Raw genomic sequence first — 5,782 nt, 5'->3', positions numbered from 1 at the left:
AACTAAGACAATACTGGGAAGACTAGCCCTAAAGTGATACAGTCCAGAAAAAGATTTCCGGTACCAAATCTTGATCGCACGAAAGGAAAATAAATGGAACAGGAGACAGACAACATTTCATTACAACAGTTCATGAGTACACTTCTGATGGGCTCTTAGTTATCAAGCATAAGACTAAATTGGGAAATACGTGGCTTGTGAGAGACAAAAGGAAAATGAATATGTGTGCATAGCTTTCTCTCTTGTAATCTCTACCAAATGAACCAAGAGATGTGATCATTTAGTGCCTCCATCTAACCAACTCAAGCAGTCAGTGTTTACTGTAAAATGTGTAGCTAGTAACTGAAGTTGACACTAACCTTGGCAGAGTTACCTAATAATTCTCTACCTTCCTTCATGAAGCTTCAGTAAGTTTCTTATATGAAGAAAAGAAACCGAAATTCTCCACTCAAGAAACAACTACATCGTTTTGTTCCTTCAAATTTTTCTCAGAAGTTTGCAGAAAGATAGTTTACATCAGTATAACAGGATAAGTCAAAAAGTATTGCAACAAAATTAAAAAAGCCCTTACTTACAAAGAAATCAAAATATGAAGCTACTGTTTCTCCACATCGCATCCATCTAGGTCTATACGCTTCTGAAGGTGGTATGTCCATCTCGCTGACCCTTTCCTGAAGAATTCTGCTTTTCAGGTATCCCTCGAAGAACACCACATGAACATGGCGGTTTTAACCGCATCGAAGGACTGAAAGCATGCCCTTTTTCCATGTGCCATAAATTCGGGTATCAAAAGAGAAATATGAAAGGGTTAGAGGGATGGGGTAGAGGTTCCCAATGATACTTAAACAGGATTCCTTGGTACCCTTAAAGAATGAGCAGGAGCAGGCTCACCGTCATTATGGGAAAAAATTCTCAGCATAACTTTCCTGGCCTTTTTACCCACCAGGGAAGTTTTCAAAATTTTACAACTTCTTCATTATACGTTCTCATGATGATTCTTCATCTTTTGACAAAAGCTTTCTATCAAAATGACCCCGTAGAGTCCCCAAATAGTTGTTATAACCTTTTGACTAGACACCTACACTTTCAATTTATTTATTTTTATTCCTTATATTTTCTTTTAAAATATTAATTCAATGACTTTATATTTCAGATCATCAAATCTGAATTCAATGGTTTAAACCATTCATCAACCTCCACCTCCATATTCTAAGGCCCTGCTGATTTTTCTTCTCCCTCTTTTGGTCCAGCATTTTCCTTATCACCAAAGTCAACCCCTGTGAGCTTTCTCATCCTTTGCTTTAATTTCCCTCCCATACTCTCCCCCCACCTGGTACCTTGCAAAGTCTGTTCCCTTTGGCATGCAAGTCTTCTTCTTGGCTTTTATTATTATAGTAGTGGTCTTATGCAATATTTTCCCTAACTTCACTCAACATAATGATTTCCAGGTTCATCCAGGTTCTCCAGTGCCATGAAGGGCTTTGTGGTCCCATCATTGCTTATTATTTAATTGTGTGAGTGAAACAAAGCTTTTGTCCATTCATTTACTCATACGCATTTGGGCTGTTTCCATTTTCTTGCTATTATGATCTGTGGTGAGATGGACATGGATATACATGTGTGTTTTGTTTTCTCGCTTAATTTCTTAGGATATATACCCAGAAAAGGTAAGACTTACCTGTATGGAATTTCTGTTCCCAGTTGCTTCTCCTTAGAGGTGTCTTGGAAGGAGTGAGCCTTGTCAGCTGAAGCAGGGAACTGGCTAAGGCAGCTGCAACCTAGTCCAAGCATCACAAAGCAGGAAACCCAAGAACTTGAAAGGTGAAGCTCAGCAAGCCATTTATCCCTCCACCCTTCAATTAACCGCAGGCTATCGGCCAGGTTGGCACAATAAACCTTGACTATATCGTGTTGCAAATGCCAGCATAACACTGAAGGAAAGTGGTGACAGTGAGCATTCTTGAATGACTCCTGTTCACAGGAGAAATGTTTTAAGTTTTGGTGCCCATTAAGTGTGGCTGCTGAATTTTTCATATTATCTTCTTAATTATGTTGAGAACTTTCCCTTCTACTCCTCTTTGGCTAAGTATTTTCATCTGGAATGGGTTTTGGAGATTAACAAATTCCCTTTCTGCATTGATTGATACGATCATACAGTTCTTTTGTGTTTAGTTTAAATGGTGGATCATATCAATTGCTTTTTCTAATGTTGAGCCATCCTTGCATGGCTGATGTGAATTTCACTTGATAATGGTGTATTATTTTTTTTATTATTGCTGAGTTTTTTGGTCAGGATTTTTCTGACAATGTTTGTTACTCTGTTCATAAAGGATATTGGTCTGAAGTTTTTTATTTTTGTGACATCTTTGTCTGAGCTATGTATGCTTCAAAAATGAGCTTGGGAATTTGCTGTCCTTTTCTATATTCTGGAATAGTTTGTGTAGAATTGCTATTAGCTCTTCTGGGAAGATTTGGTGGAAATCCTCAGTGAGGCTATCTGGGAAACGTTTCTAATAATGTGGTGCATATTTTTTGTTAACAGGACTGCTGAAATATTCTACATCAGTCTATGTTGGTTTTGTTAGATTTTGTGCTTCTAAAAGCCTGCCTTTCCTCTAGATTTTCAAATTTGTTGGAGATCAGCCTTTCCTAGTAGTGCATTATTATTATTTTTATTTCATTTAGCTCTGCTGCGATGCCACCTTTTATATCCCTAAATGTTGACATTTGCATCTTCTCTTTGTTAGGTTTGCAGTTGTTTGTCAATCTAGTTAATCTTTTAAAAGAACTTACTTCTTGTCTTTTTTTTATTCTATTGTTTTCTGTTTTCCAATTCACTTAGTTCTGCTTTTATATTTATGATGTTTTTTCTCCTGGTGAATAAAGGTTCATTGTGTTGCTTTTGTTCTACTTGTTGAACATTCTGTATTAAGGTGCTAATTTTGTTTTCATCTTATTTCTTTTTCTTAAATTGTGTGCATTGAGTGTCCAAACATTGGCCTCTGACAGCTGCTTCTCACCCAAAAGGGATCATATATATTTTTTTAAATTTATTATTAACTGGGAGTTAATACATATATCATTCCATATTTCAATAACATCCGGCAGAATTGTACAATTACTACCCCAATCAGTTTCTAACATTATTTTTTTCTTCCTGGGCTTGTTGATATCATCTTCCCTTTACACCCTCACCACCTCTGTACCCACTCCTATCCCCACCTGAAACACTTATTCTATTTGCTGTCCCTAGAAGTTCATCAATTCTGGGTGTCATATACCGTAACACAGCGAAAACATGTAACACAACTTCATGAAGGTGACCTCCAGTGACACACACCGCTGAGATACACCCTAATATGAACAGACATGAACCAAAAAAATTTACAGAACATGTTGAAAACAGGATCAGGTCCAGCATGTATCAGAGGGGAGATCAACTGACAAAGTTTTATTTGTTCAAGTCAGATTTATGCCTTTGATCTTCTGCACTCATCTCTCCAAGGCCCTCTGTTTAACAGCTCCTTTCCTCTGAGCCCTCAACTGTAGATAGAGTCCACTAGACACCATTTCCTATGTAGATCCCACAAATTTACCTTCGGGTCCACTGTCATCCATAACTTCTGCAAACTGGACTCTCACAATTTAGGCTTTGATACTATTCCCTCCTTTGACTTCGGATTATATGATTTACAGCCCTCAGTGACTGATGATGGTGTGCAGAATTCCATGTGGACTTAGTTGACATCTCACTTAGAAGACTACTTGTTTGAAGAGAGGCATTTAAGACACCAGACACTGTGGTATCTGATAGTTGGACACCATCTAACTTCTTTGCCACTTTTTTCTGTAGTGCCCATATCTTTTGTCTTCCCTTCTTGAGAGTGAGGATTGAGCAGGGTTATAATCTAAGGGCTAATTGGAGCTAGGATTTAGTGTGAGCCCCAAACCCATCCTTGGATCTATGTTTTTTGTTTGTTTTTCAGTTTATTGTTAATTGGGAGTTAATCAATTCATAGTTCAATCAAGTCAAGCAGAATCGTACAATTGCTTCCACAATCAGTTTTCAAACATATATTTTTCCTGGACTCCTTGACATTGTCTTCCTTTTAACCCACCAACACTTTTGTATCCCATGCTCTCTACCCCCCACCCCTCTAAACCCCTATTCTACTTGTTGTCCCTATAGGTTCATCAATCCTGGGTTACATTTATTGAAAAACAGAAACACATAGAAAATAACCTCAATAGTGTGACCCCCCAATGACATATACCTCTGAGATACCTCCTAATATGAACAACAACAACAAAATAAAATAGAATGTCACTTACAGGTTTGCTGGAATAACACATATCTTAATGCAACATATAAGGCATTGATGTAGCAGGACCATGTTTGTCAGTCTACCCAGAGTTCAACCATCTTGGTACAGCTGTCCTCAGCTTCCTCACACACCAGGTCTTCTCTAACCTAAGACCTCAGGTTGCAGGTATGACAACTGCTTTTGCTGTGTCCCAAAGGCTTTCAGCTCTTCCCCTTGATAGTGTCAGCTTCCTTTTGGTCGCTTTGCTCCTGTAATTGATTGTCTCATCAGCTGAGGTTTAAGGAATTGTTTTCAAGCTCACTAGTTCATTTTTCCATTTCTTCTATTCAACTACTGAGCTCTTTTACTATGCTATCTAATTCTATGATCTTATTATTTATCTCCTGGAATTCTATTTGGTGTAGAGTTTCTAGTTTCTAGTGTTTTTATTTTGCCCATTATTCTCTCGAACTATCATTGAAAGTATCTTAACATCATTAAAAAAATACTATTTCTGGTAGTTCCAGGGTCTTTTCTTAACAGTAATCCTTTGGATCTAGGTGTCATTCCATTGCTTCTGTCTATTTTTCTTGTGTGTTGTTTTTGTTTTGTTTCTTGTGTGTGTACTGCAATTGAGTGCTGTTTCTGTGTCGTTGTGGGCAGCTGTTAGTCTTGGATAGTGTGTCATGTGAGAATAGCTGACCTCGTGTTGGAAAGGAGAGAAAAAAGCAAAATAGAATAGAAAACAACGAGGGAAGTGGGAGTGAAGAGAAGAAAGTTGGTTTTAATCTAAAAAGAGAAAGAAAGAGAAAAAAATCATGATGGCAGCAAAGGGACAGAAAAAGGAGAAATGCAAAGTAAGGACAGCTGTGTGGGAGTGGCCACTTTCTGGGGCCCAGGAGTTTTGTAGCTGTCAGCAGTGAGCATGTGGATGAGCTGCAGTAAGAAGGCCATGCCGTCAGGTATTAGTCTGGAGTGGTCATGGCTGGGCTGGTGGAGAAAGCCCTGGGGTGTGTCGGACTTTGCTTGCCAGTGGGGCACTGAAAGATTGCTGGCTGGAGCAGGAAGAAAGTCCTGGACTTGGCTGGACACTGTTTGCTCATGGCTACAGAGCGATCACTGGCCCTGGAGCTGGGCCTGGTTGCTGGCAGAGCACAGAAAGAGTGCTAAGTTTGATCAGGTCCTGCTTGCTTGTGGGGCATGGAAGGACTTCAGCCAGGCCTGGGCCTTCTTGCTGGCAGGGGTGGAAACAGCACCTGAGCCAGACAGGGCCCTGTTTGCTGGCAGGGCAGAGAAAGATCATGGAGCCGGGCGTTGGGCCTGGTGGCTGGCAAGGCACAGCGCACCTGGATGGGATCTGTATGATGCAGGGCCTTGGGCTGGCCTGGGGGCTTAGGAAGAGGGAAGCAGGGTGGCACTGGGCAGTTCATGAGCAGGTCTGCCCCTTCTTCCCTTTGCCCTGCTCACTCTTGCAGATC

Source organism: Tenrec ecaudatus, chromosome 15, assembly GCF_050624435.1.
Source record: "Tenrec ecaudatus isolate mTenEca1 chromosome 15, mTenEca1.hap1, whole genome shotgun sequence".
Lineage (NCBI taxonomy): Eukaryota > Metazoa > Chordata > Mammalia > Afrosoricida > Tenrecidae > Tenrec > Tenrec ecaudatus.
The sequence above is the reverse complement of the archived record's forward strand: the minus strand, read 5'-3'. Positions refer to the sequence as shown.